Source organism: Schistocerca gregaria, chromosome 1, assembly GCF_023897955.1.
Source record: "Schistocerca gregaria isolate iqSchGreg1 chromosome 1, iqSchGreg1.2, whole genome shotgun sequence".
Taxonomy (NCBI): Eukaryota; Metazoa; Arthropoda; class Insecta; order Orthoptera; family Acrididae; genus Schistocerca; species Schistocerca gregaria.
The window spans coordinates 1,009,438,916-1,009,451,082 of NC_064920.1; positions in this window are offsets into that span (position 1 = coordinate 1,009,438,916).

Consider the following 12,167-nt stretch of genomic DNA (forward strand, 5'->3'; position numbering starts at 1 on the left):
ATAGAGTGGTAGCGTGCGGCGCGAAAGCAGAAAGATTCGCTCGCTTTGGACGGAACAGAAGGATTCGGTGGAATGTTACTTTAAATCAGACACAAAGGGTTGTGGATGTAATGAAGGACCCAGACAAACAGAAAGAAGTGGCTATTTTTGGAGCGGCCTCTGCGTGCCGAGTGGGGCATGCGAACAGAGCAACTGCGGCGGACGCTCGCGCATCGGCCTTTGATGAGGCCTCGCCCGCGAATGTTCGCCCAGATTTATGGCGGCTTTCACCCTTTAATTACTTCCGGCTTTAAAAAGTGTCCGTTTAATGACAGGCGGGCAGCGTAAGGAGAGTTCCCGGGGGGGGGGGGGGGGGGCGCAAACGCAAGAAAGGGATGGCAGCGATGGAGTGACGTGGGTTTTTGGGGGAGGGGGGGGGGGCTTCCGACGTCTGCGAATCGCAGATTCACACCCGACTTCCAAAGAGGCTCATAAAAAACGGAGAAAGCGTTCTTTAGAATTGCCGAATAAGACGGGCCGGGGGAGAGATATTCGGATGTGCGTATAAAACACCTTCTACGCAGAGACCATTCGGGCGCACATCATGCGAAACCAAACGGGCCTCTGCCATAAACCTTTTTAACTAGGATTTCGTATATGGGGAACGTGTGCTTTTACGACGCTCCACCCTCCTCCAGACTCCCCTCTCCTTTTCTCTAGTTCTTTTTATTATCCTTTTCGTTTTTACTTTCTGACAGCGTTTTCTGCCCGTTTTTATGGGGGCGTGCGAGCGCACGCGCGGCCCACTAAAACCTTGCCAATTTCCTGCTGGGGCGGAAACCCCCACACGGGGAGTGTTGGGCGTGCCCGCCGGCGTAAAACCCTGCGCCGTGAGCCGTTTACGGCCCCTGACCTTGCCCTGTGTGTGTGTGTGTGTGTGTGTGTGTGTGTGTTCGTAAAGCGTGCCACCTTTCAGGTGACCCCCTGCTATTTACCTCTGCTTTCTCGCGGCACACACGGTGGAGGCTGTGATCACAACAAGAGTCATCGCCACGTCTGCCACTGTTCAGATTGCGGTGCGCGAACATAATAGAATGGAAGAGGGAGATCACGGGAATGGGAGTAGGCTGATGCCATATTCTTTGATTTCAGGTAGGAAGAGACACTCCAGCACTACAATGGAAAAAGAAGCTGAGCATGACAGCCGGCAGGAGTGGCCGAGCGGTTCTAGGCGCTACAGTCTGGGACCGCGTGACCACTACGGTCGCAGGTTCGAATCCTGCCTCGGGCATGGATGTGTGTGATGTCCTTAGGTTAGTTAGGTTTAAGTAGTTCTAGGGGACTAATGACCACATAAGTTAATTCTCATAGTGCTCAGAGCCATTTGAACCATTTTTTGAGCATAACGACTACCACACCAAACTTTTTAACTTGATTCAGGACATCCACTGAGACAGAACACATCACTACAAACGGGACAGAATCGATAGGTGCACCCCGAGAAATTGTGAGAGAATCATTGCTATTTTAAGTATGTTATACACTGACGGAAAAAAAGATTGCATCACCAAGAATGAGTTGCGCGACATAAACAAAAGTTGGTAGGATGTTTCTACATGTGAAGGATGACGTCTTTTAAATTTGGTGCCAGTCAGATAAGAGTGGTGGGAGCAGCGTCACTATGATGATGTAAATCAGGTTTGCTTTAAATACATGCTGTAAGGGTCGTGAGCGTTAGTTACCTTTGAGATTGGATGGTGTGAGTTGATGTCAGTAAAGGATGCGTTTATGACGACAAAGACGCCGTTACCAACACCATACTGAGTTTGAACGAGGTCGTGTAATAGGACTGCGAGAAGCTACATGTCCTTCTGAAATATTGCAGAAAGACTTGGCAGGAATGTGGCCACAGTACAGGGTAGCGGTGGTCACCAGAGCGTACCGACGCGAGAAGACCAGGTTCCGGACGACCACATGGCACTACTGAGAGGTACAACCATCGTGTTCTCCTTGCGACTCTGGCGCATTAAACTGCATCTGCAGCAGCAATCTGAGCAGCAGTTGGGCACCATAGTTACGCAAGGAACTGTTAGACGTCGTTTACTTCAAGGACAGCTCCTACCTAGACGTCTTGTAGCCTGCATTCCACTGACTTCAGTGGAACCAAGCGAGAGCTCATTGGAGGATAGTGTGGAGGTCTGTTGTGTTTTCTGATGAAAACTCGTTCTGCCTCAGTGCAAGTGATGGCCGTGTGTTGGCCACAAGCAGAGCAGTTGAGGGCCTGCAACCAACCTGTCTAAGTGATGCACACACACTGGACCTACATCTCAAATTATGGTCAGGTGTTTGATTTCGTATAACAGCAGGAGCATTTCGTGGCCATCCCACGCACCCTGCCTGCAAAGCTGTAAGTCAGTCTTGTGATTCGACCCCGTGCTATCACTCATGAACATGATAACGCTCGCCCACATACCTCTGTTGTAACATGCAGAGTGTCAACACGTTGCTTGGCCTGCTCTATCATTTGATAAGTTTCCAATTGAGCAAGTGTAGGACATCATCGGACGATAATTTTAGCGTCAACCACAAACATCGTTAACCGCTCGTGTATTGATGAACCAAATCAACAGACATGGAACTCCATGCCATAAACTGACATCCGTCACCTGTGCAGCACGATACATACACGTTTGCATGTTTAGATTCAACATTCTGGCGTTACACCGGTTTTTATTGCTCCACATTTCACATTTGTAGTGGCTTATCTCGCGCTTACATTTTCATTATTCAACATTATTTTTTGCTGTTGTGATTCTTTCCTTCATCTACATCTACAGCTACATCTACATGTCTTCTCTGCTATTCAGACTTACGTTCATGGCAAAGGGTTCATCGAACCATTTTCATACTACTTCTCTATCATTCCATTCTCGAATAGCATGTGGGAAAAAGGAACATGTAAATCTTTCCGTTCGAGCTATGATTTCTCTTATTTCATTATGATGATCATTTCTCCCTACGTAGGTAGGTGTCAATAAAATATTTACGCATTCGCAAGAGAAAGTTGGTGAGTGAAATTTCGTAAATAGATCGCGCCGCAAAGAAAACCGCCTTTCTTTCAGTGATTGCCACCCCAACTCGCGATATATTTTAACGGTTTTTGTGATAATATTTACTATATAAGTGACATATTAGTGGTTTCTTCGTTCGCCTCTGCCTTTCTTGTGTTGAGACGTGATATTTGTGTTTCGTATCGAGCAACGTAACCTCATAGCTGAGTTTACATTCCGCGCTGACCAGTTGCAGCTGTAGCGGCGCATCGAAAGCTAAGTACTGATTGATTGTTTGTGTATAGTGGTTTATTTAGGTACTTTAGTAGTCTTCAACCTGTGTTTTTTGTGTTTTCTGGTGAAATAATTTCAGAAGAACCTTTTGGGAACTGTTTTCAGCTTCGTTAGTGTGTCATTAGACGTTTGATTCTCTTTCTGTATTAGTCTTTTTATATTCACATTTTTTGTTTACTAATACTGTTAATAATAGTAATTACTTCCCTTGTAGAGTAAGTTTGTGATTATTGTAGTCAGGTTTTAACATCTAATTGTAGTAGCGGAACTTAAAAAAGTAAAATTTTACCATGAGTGAGAAATGTGGGCTTTGTCGTAGGTTCGAGAGTAGTGGATTGCGGTGTGAGACTTGTTCGAGGTATTTTCACTGGGGGGAATGCAGTGGGGAAGCCAGTGGGCATTCTGGTGAGATCCTCTCCTGGAACTGCAGGTTATGTAGAAAGAGTAAGTTGATAGAGGAGCAGGAGCGTGAGATCTGTGCCCTTCAGGTGCAGTTGAAAAACGCACAGGAGGAGCTAGATAGGATGAGGAGGGAGAAGGGGGTTGGGGAATGGGAGCTGGCTGGTGGTAAGAGATCTGCTAGGAGAAGGAGATTTTCAGATAGTTTTTCTATTGGTGTTTGCAATAGATATGACCAACTGTCAGAGTCTAGTGGAGAGGAATCTCTGGTAGCTATAGATATAGGAAGTATGCAGCAGACTTCAGTAGTTACGGTGGCTAGAACAGTTGCAAAGTCGAAGAGGAAGAAGAAGGTTCTGCTGTTAGGTAGTTCTCATAGCAGAGGTGTAGGCCAGCAGTTGCAGGAAGTGCTGGGGAGTGAGTACCAGATCACCAGCATTGTGAGGCCTAATGCCGGATTGGCTCAGGTGACTGTTAACGTAGGGGGGTTATGTAGGGATTTTACTAAAGAGGATCAGGTAGTGATTGTGGGTGGGGCTGGTAATAGTATTGATAGGGATGGGGAGTATGACATAGATGGTGACCTGGAAAAGATAGCCACTCACACTGGCAACACGAATGTGCATTTCGTGGAACTGTTTCAGCGTCACGATAGGCCTCATCTTGATACAGCCGTCAGGCGTAATAACATGAGACTTGGGGGTGCGCTGATTACAGAAGCCATGAGTCACATTTCAGTGGTGTCGGTTGAGTCTATCAGCAGGACGGGTTTCACTAGACATGACCTGCACCTCAACAGGTATGGAAAGGGGAGGTTGGCAAAGTTTATAGGTGACAGCATAGGTGGAGGTGGTGGGATCACTCTTGGGAAAATTCCGGTAGTTGTGGGTGTTAGAGCTGTACCTTTTTTAGATTGAAGTCAGCTGATAGGTGTTCCTGCTTAAGGGAAGTCTCTCTAACAAAGGAACCACTTTTGACAAAGCTTAGGTATCCGAGTAATGATGGCATTAGTATATTTCATCAAAATACACAAGGTATTAGGGATAAAGTTAGTGAATTGCTTATAGACGTTGACTCTGGAATTATTGGTGTATCTGAACACTTCTTAAATAAGGAGATAATTCAGAGGCTTCCTTTACCAGGATACAGGTTGGCTGGCAGCTAGAGGAAGTTTCTGGTTCACTTTATAGGAAATACAAAAAGTTAGTTATATGTGGTGACTTCAATATTAATTGCATAAGCGATTGTGCAAGGACGACGATGTTGGTAGACCTCCTTAATTCATATAATCTTATGCAAACCGTATTCTTTCCAACGAGAGTGCAAGGGAACAGTAGAACAACCATAGACAACATTTTTGTTCATTCCTCATTACTAGAAGGGCATTCTGTTAGAAAAATGGTGAATGGCCTTTCAGATCATGATGCACAAATTTTAACTCTAAAAGATTTTTGTGCTGCAACACGTGTTAAATATAGTCATCAGCTGTTTAGAAAAGCTGATCCAGTTGCTGTAGAGACCTTTGTAAACAGTATCAAGGAACAAGAGTGGCAAGATGTTTAAAGCGCTCATACAGTAGACGATAAATGTAATGCTTTCCTCAAGACTTTTCTCGTGCTCTTTGAAAGATGCTTTCCATTAGAACGTTCAAACAGGGTACTAGCACAAACAGCCTGGGTGGCTGACTAAAGGGATAAGAATATATTGTAGAACAAAGTGGCAATTATATCAAAACTTTAGAAACAGTCACAACCTAAATGCAGCAGCTCATTACAAACAGTATTGTAAAGTGCTTAAAAAAGTTATTAGGAAGGCAAAAAGTATGTGGTATGCAGATAGAATAGCTAAGTCTCAGGATAAAATTAAGACCATATGGTCAGTCGTAAAGGAAGTGGCTGGTCTGCAGAGACAGGTCGAGGATATAGAATCAGTGCGTAGTGGGAATGTCCGTGTTACTGACAAGTCGCATATATGTACAGTATTTAATAATCACTTTCTGAATATAGCAGGTGAACTAAATAGAAACAGTCCCAACAGGGAATCATATAGCGCTCTTAGAAAAAAGTGTTCCGAGACTGTTACCTGAAATGCTCCTCCATGATACTGATAAGAGGGAGATTGAGTTAATAATTAAATCACTAAAGACCAAGAACTCTCATGGATATGACGGGGTATCTAGCAGAATACTGTAGTATTGTTCTATGTATGTTAGCCCAGTACTTAGCCATATCTGTAACTTTTCCTTTAGGAGTGGTCGGTTTCCTGGCCGATTAAAGTACTCGGCAGTGAAGCCACTTTATAAAAAGGGAGACAGGGATAATATTGACAATTATAGACCTATTTCTGTGGCATCGGTGTTTGCTAAAGTTATCGAGAAGGTTGTATAAATAAGGTTACTGGAGCATTTAAATTCACATAATTTGCTGTCAAATGTTCAGTTTGGTTTTAGAAATGGTTTAACAACTGAAAATGCTATATTCTCTTTTCTCCGTGAGGTTTTGGACGGATTAAATAAAATGTTGCGATCGCTAGGAGTTTTCTTTGATTTAACGAAGGCTTTTGACTGTGTTGACCACAAAATATTTCTGCAGAACTATTATGGAGTAAGGGGAGTAGCTCACAATTGGTTCGCCTCTTACTTTAAGAACAGAAAGCAGAAGGAATTCTGCGCAATATTGAGAGTGGTAGTGATGTTCAGTCCCAATGGGGCACTGTTAAGTGGGGCGTTCCCCAAGTGTCGGTGTTGGGGCCACTGCTGTTTCTTATTTATATAAATGATATGCCTTCTAGTATTACAGGTGATTCAAAAATATTTATGTTTGCTTATGACACCAGCTTGGTAGTGAAGGATCTTGCGTGTATATTGAAACAGTATCAAATAATGTAGTTTATGAAATAAGTTCGTGGCTTGTGGAAAATAATTTGATGTTAAATCACAGTAAGACTCAGTTTTTACAGTTTCTAACTCACAATTCAACAAGAACCGATATTTTGATCAGACAGAATGGGCATATTATAAGCGAGACGGAACAGTTCAAGTTCCTAGGCGTTCAGATAGATAGTAAGCTGTTGTGAAAAGCCCATGTCCAGGATCTTGTACAGAAACTAAATGCTGCTTTATTTACCATTAGAACAGTACCTGAAATAAGTGACACTTCAACACGAAAAGTAGTCTACGTCGCATATTTTCATACGCTTATGTCGTATGGTATTATTTTTTGGAGTAATTCCTCTGATTCATAAAGGGTATTTTTGGCTCAAAAACGGGCTGTTCGAGCTATATGTCGTGTAAGTTCAAGAACCTCTTGTCGACCCCTATTCAATAGTCTGGGAATTCTGACATTGCCCTCACAGTATATATTTTCTTTAATGTTGTTTGTTGTTTGCAATATTAGCCTATTTCCAAGAGTTAGCAGCTTTCACTCAGTTATTAATAGGCAGAATTCCAATCTGCATGTGGAATGCACTTCCTTGACTCTTGTGCAGAAAGGAGTGCAGTAGTCTGCTGCATCCATTTTCAATAAGCTAGCACAAGAACTCAAAAATCTTAGCAGTAGACCAAACTCTTTTAAGTCTAAACTGAAGAGTTTCCTCATAGCTCACTCCTTCTATTCTATCGAGGAGCTCCTGGAAGATCTAAAAAATTAAGCAAATCCCTGTGTTACATTGTTGAATTTCTTTATTTAAACTTACTTGTCACCTGAATATGTCTTTTATATTTCATTTTATCTGTTTCTAATATCGTGTTATAATTTCATGTAATTACTTGTTCCATGACAATGGAGACTTCTCCTTAATTTGGTCCCACGGAACAATAAATAAACAAATCAAGTCAGTGACACTCTCATCCCTATTGCGCGATAACACAAAACGAGCTGCCCTTCTTTGCACTTTTTCGATGTCCTCCGTCAATCATACCTGGTAAAGATCCCACACCGCGCAGCAATATGCCAGCTGAGTACGGACAAGCGTAATGTAGGCTATCTCTTTAGGGGTTTGTCGCATCTTCTGAGTGTTCTGCCAACAAAGCGCAGTCTTTGTTTCGCCTTTCCCACAATATTATCTATGTGGTCTTTCCAGTTTAAGTTGCTCGTAATTGTAATTCCTAGGCATTTAGTCTAATTGACAGCCCTTAGATTTGTACGATTTATCGTGTACCCAAAATGTATCGGATTTCTTTTAGTACCCATGTGGATGACCTCACACTTTTCTTTGTTTAGTGCTAACTGCCACTTTCCGCACCAAACAGAAATTCTCTATCTATTGGTAACGACGGAAGCTCCATGAGCCTTTTCTGAGGGGATGCGTTTATCTATAAGAAGGTAGGAACGAGAGAAACCTGTAGTGAACTGCAGGAAGACCCTCAGAGGATTTGAGATCGGTACAGCGACTCGCAGTAGAGCCTGAACATAAATAAACATATTGTGCATGAATAGCTGAAGAAATCGATTGCTGGTGTCAAACAACTCAAAACAGTAATAACAGTTAATTACCTAGGAGTAACTACCCCGTGCGACCTAACATGGAGTGATCACAAAAACGTAGTTAAAGGTAATTAGACGCCAGGCTCAGATTCGTGGGAGGAATCTTAAGGAAATCCAGTTCATCCATGAAATAAGTGGCTTACAAAACACTTTCTCGTCTGATTGTTGACTATTGCACCCCAGTATGAGACAGTTAGCGGGTTAGGTTAATAGAAGAGATAGAGAAAGTCCCAGAAGGACCAGCGCATTTCGTCACAGTATCATTTAACTGATGCGAGAACCCTATTTAGATTCTCAAGAACCTCCAGCTGCGGACGCTGCAAGAGATGTGCTCCGTATCAAAGAGAAGTTTACTATCGAAATCCCGAGGGAGTAAGTTATGGGAAGAGTCGGGTAACAGACTGCTCCCTACAACACACGTCTCGCCAAATGACCACGACGAGAAAATCCTAGAAATTAGTGCTAACATGGGGAGCTTATCAACAATCATTCGCGAATTCAACCGGGACTAGAAAACAATGATGCGCATCAGAAGTGCCCTTTGCCATGCAGTGTAAGGTAGCTTGTGGGTTACAGATACAGATGTAGCAATTTTCTGGAATTCAAGACTAGCTGTCAGTAACAGACTTTTATCTGACACTTATTCCCTTCAGCGAGTAGTTGCGGATTTTTGCCGTCGTCAATACATGGAATGTGCAAAATATTCTAACATTAAAAAAATAATTACTATCAGGATTATACTGTGGCGCAAGGTCTTTATATGTGGGCCATGGAAACGTAGTTTTTGACATCATGCAGGTATGTGGACAAGTTGCAGAACTTTTTACTCTAATTTTGCACTGAAAAGGTCACTACCCCATCCTTTTTCGAGTTCGAACGACGAAAACCCATTCCAAAAGCCGCATTCGTCTCACTTACCACACAGTGTGTTTCGATATTATATGTTTACATGTCATGAGTATATTCTTTGGACAAATAAATTGGAAAAGTATAGACACTGGAAAGCAAAACTAAGGAAGAAAGTGACTTTCGCATGATGTGTCACTACTACCTGAAAGAAATGTGCAATGAGACGAACACAAATGACACTTTCATTCAGAGAAAACGTTACACTGCGGTCACCGCGATTTATGATGGTCCCCGGACATTAGAAAAGGTAGGACATGGTTTTTAATAGAATGTGCTACCACCACTGACAGCAGACGATGTTTAGCAACGTGTTACCATGCTGGGCACATGGTTGGTGAGGGATTCTCGTGGCAGGGCGTTCCATTCCTCCACCAGTGCTGTTGACAAGTGGATGGTCGTTGGGGCATATGGACGCGCTGCAGTGCGTCTCCCCAACCAACTCCATACGTGTTCCTAGCGATTAAAACAGAGGAAATGGGTAGATAGAGGTGATTTTGGAACGAGATTATATTTGACGAATGTTCGTCAAATATCCTCTCGTTCCAAAAGCAGTTCTATATGGTCGTTCACTGTCAATCATAAAAAAGAACTCGAATACAATCGCGAAAAGACGCACATGCGAAAAGAGTACGGTATCACAATAACATTGACCGGTGAGTGTGCCGTGTTCAAAGATTTGGGTGTCCGAAAGCTCATGAAACATTATGCTTACCCACACTGTGCCGGCCGCAGTGACCATGCGGTTCTAGGCGCTGCAGTCTGGAACCGCGCGCCGCTACGGTCGCAGGTTCGAATCTTGCCTCGGGCATGGATGTGTGTGATGTCCTTAGGTTAGTTAGGTTTAAGTAGTTCTAAGTTCTAGGGGACTGACGACCATAGTGTTCAGAGCCTTTTGAACCATTGTTTAGCCACACTGTACCGATCACATTCGACAACGTTTTTGGCTGCATATCATGTTCAAAGCTTACATCCAGAATCACCACGCAAACACAGTCTGCTCTATTTCAGAAGAGCACGCGACCCAACTCCTAGTTATTCCCCCTACATTGTAAGTTGTCGTGGGAGTATTTGATTGGTGGAGGTGACTTAAAAATGTGTGAGCCGTGCGCGGATCGTGTTCATGGCGTTTCTTGCTTGACAGCTTCTCTTTACGGAACTGTCGCCTCGTTTCTTAGTCGATTTACTGGCGTCGCTGAGTTCTCGCTTACCTGCCCGTGAGTGGCAGCAGCAGCAGCGCATATCGATAAGAGCACTGTCGTATTGTTTTTAAAACGATCGCTAGTGTTTTCGGCTCGTCGCGTATCGGGGGTTGAGTTGGGACGCAGCGCTAGTGAGGTCCGGACAACCACTACTCGCCGACCGCTTGCGACGTACATGCACTGTCTGACGGAAGGAGACGACCGTTGGTTGGTCGTTCGGTCGGTCGTCTCATCGGACGACCTGTATCTGGTCGCCGACCAACTTGTCATTCGTCCTAGTTGTTCCACAGTGGTTGCTTTTACGAGAGTTCCAGTTCTTGTGGAAGTGTTTTTCTTGGAACTGTGTCTAGCTTGTGTAATTTCGACTGAGCAGTTACGTTAATCCCGTCTGCGCACTGGAGTAGGCAGTCGGTCGGTTGGGACAGAGCAGCGAGGAAGTGTCCTCGGCGAGGGCATTAGCGTAGTGTTCCGCAGTATGTTTTTCCTCGTCGTGTTGATGCTGTCCATACCGCGTGTAGTTGACAGCCTTTGGTGTTGTTCATAATTTTGAGTGGTTATTGTGCCATGGCTGTTTTTCGACGCCAATTTTGAAAACGTAGTGCTGCTGGTATCCTCCTTCTCGTCTGATATTTCCCTGGGTCGGGTTGCCATCTGATTGCTTAATCTTATTCTTGGCTGCCTATCTCACCTCACCTTACGTTGGAGTTACCTCCTCAGGCCGACCCTTGGAACACTTCTGAGCACCATTGTTCTGTTGTTTTGGATTGTGATTTTCTTTTAGTCTCAAGCACTGTGCGAGGCCTTCAGCCGTCTATTAATTTAGTCTGTTTTAGTGTTAAGATAAGGCCTTCGGCCGTCTGAAAACTTTGAAGATTCTTGCTTAAAGATTTTTTTAAAAAAAAAGGTTTTTGCCCATTGGAAATCCTGGGCCTTAAGCCTTGGGTTGTTCTATTTTCACTATGTGGCCTTCAGCAGAATATTACGTGAAATATTTTAAGATAAGGCCTTCAGCCGTCTTAAATTAAAATTTGAAAACTAACTAGTTTAAAACCTTTCAAAATTTTATTCTCTATCTCAAATTGTTGTCATCCAGCCCTTAAGTCCTCTATCTCCAGTGTTGGCCTTCAGTCAAGTTTTTATGTAAAATTTTGTAACTAAAGCCTTCAGCCGTGTGTATTCCTTAAGGCAGTTTTAATAACTTGTGTTCGGACCTTCAGCCGTATTGTTATGGAATGCTTTTAAGGGCATGTGTGATTAAATGTTTTAGGAAAATAAGGTTTGTATATTGTGTGCAACTGGCAGTGACTGATTTTGGCCCTTTCCACAACTATAACCTGATCCGCTCTGTCCTGCAAAACCAGACTTCAATGTGAAAGTTGGATATGCGAAATGACAATGTCTGTGTGGTTATCAAATTACTTCCCATAAAAACAACGACAAAATACTTCCGTTATATACGAAATTAAACAAAGATATCAGTTAACTCAATTTTTTAGCCCACATGAAAATGCAAAATAAATACTTTAACAATCACTGTCAAAATAAGCTAATGCTTTGAGAAAGTGTGACAAGGTATCTGGAATATGATTCAGATGAAAGCATGCCCCTGCATAAGTCGGTCCCTTGACTGTCGAATGTTAGTGAATAAAGGTAGAAAGTGCTACAGAATGAATATGCCTTTACGTCCATGGTCGGAGTTGGAACCTGCAAGTAAGTCTTCAAAGTGAAGACAGAAATTACTGAACATCGATAAAAGTTACTCAACTTTGCCTGACTTTCCTCGTGGTTGGGGCTGAACCTCACCACACTGATAATTTTCAAATGTTCAGCTGAAGTGGATACAGAATCAGTCA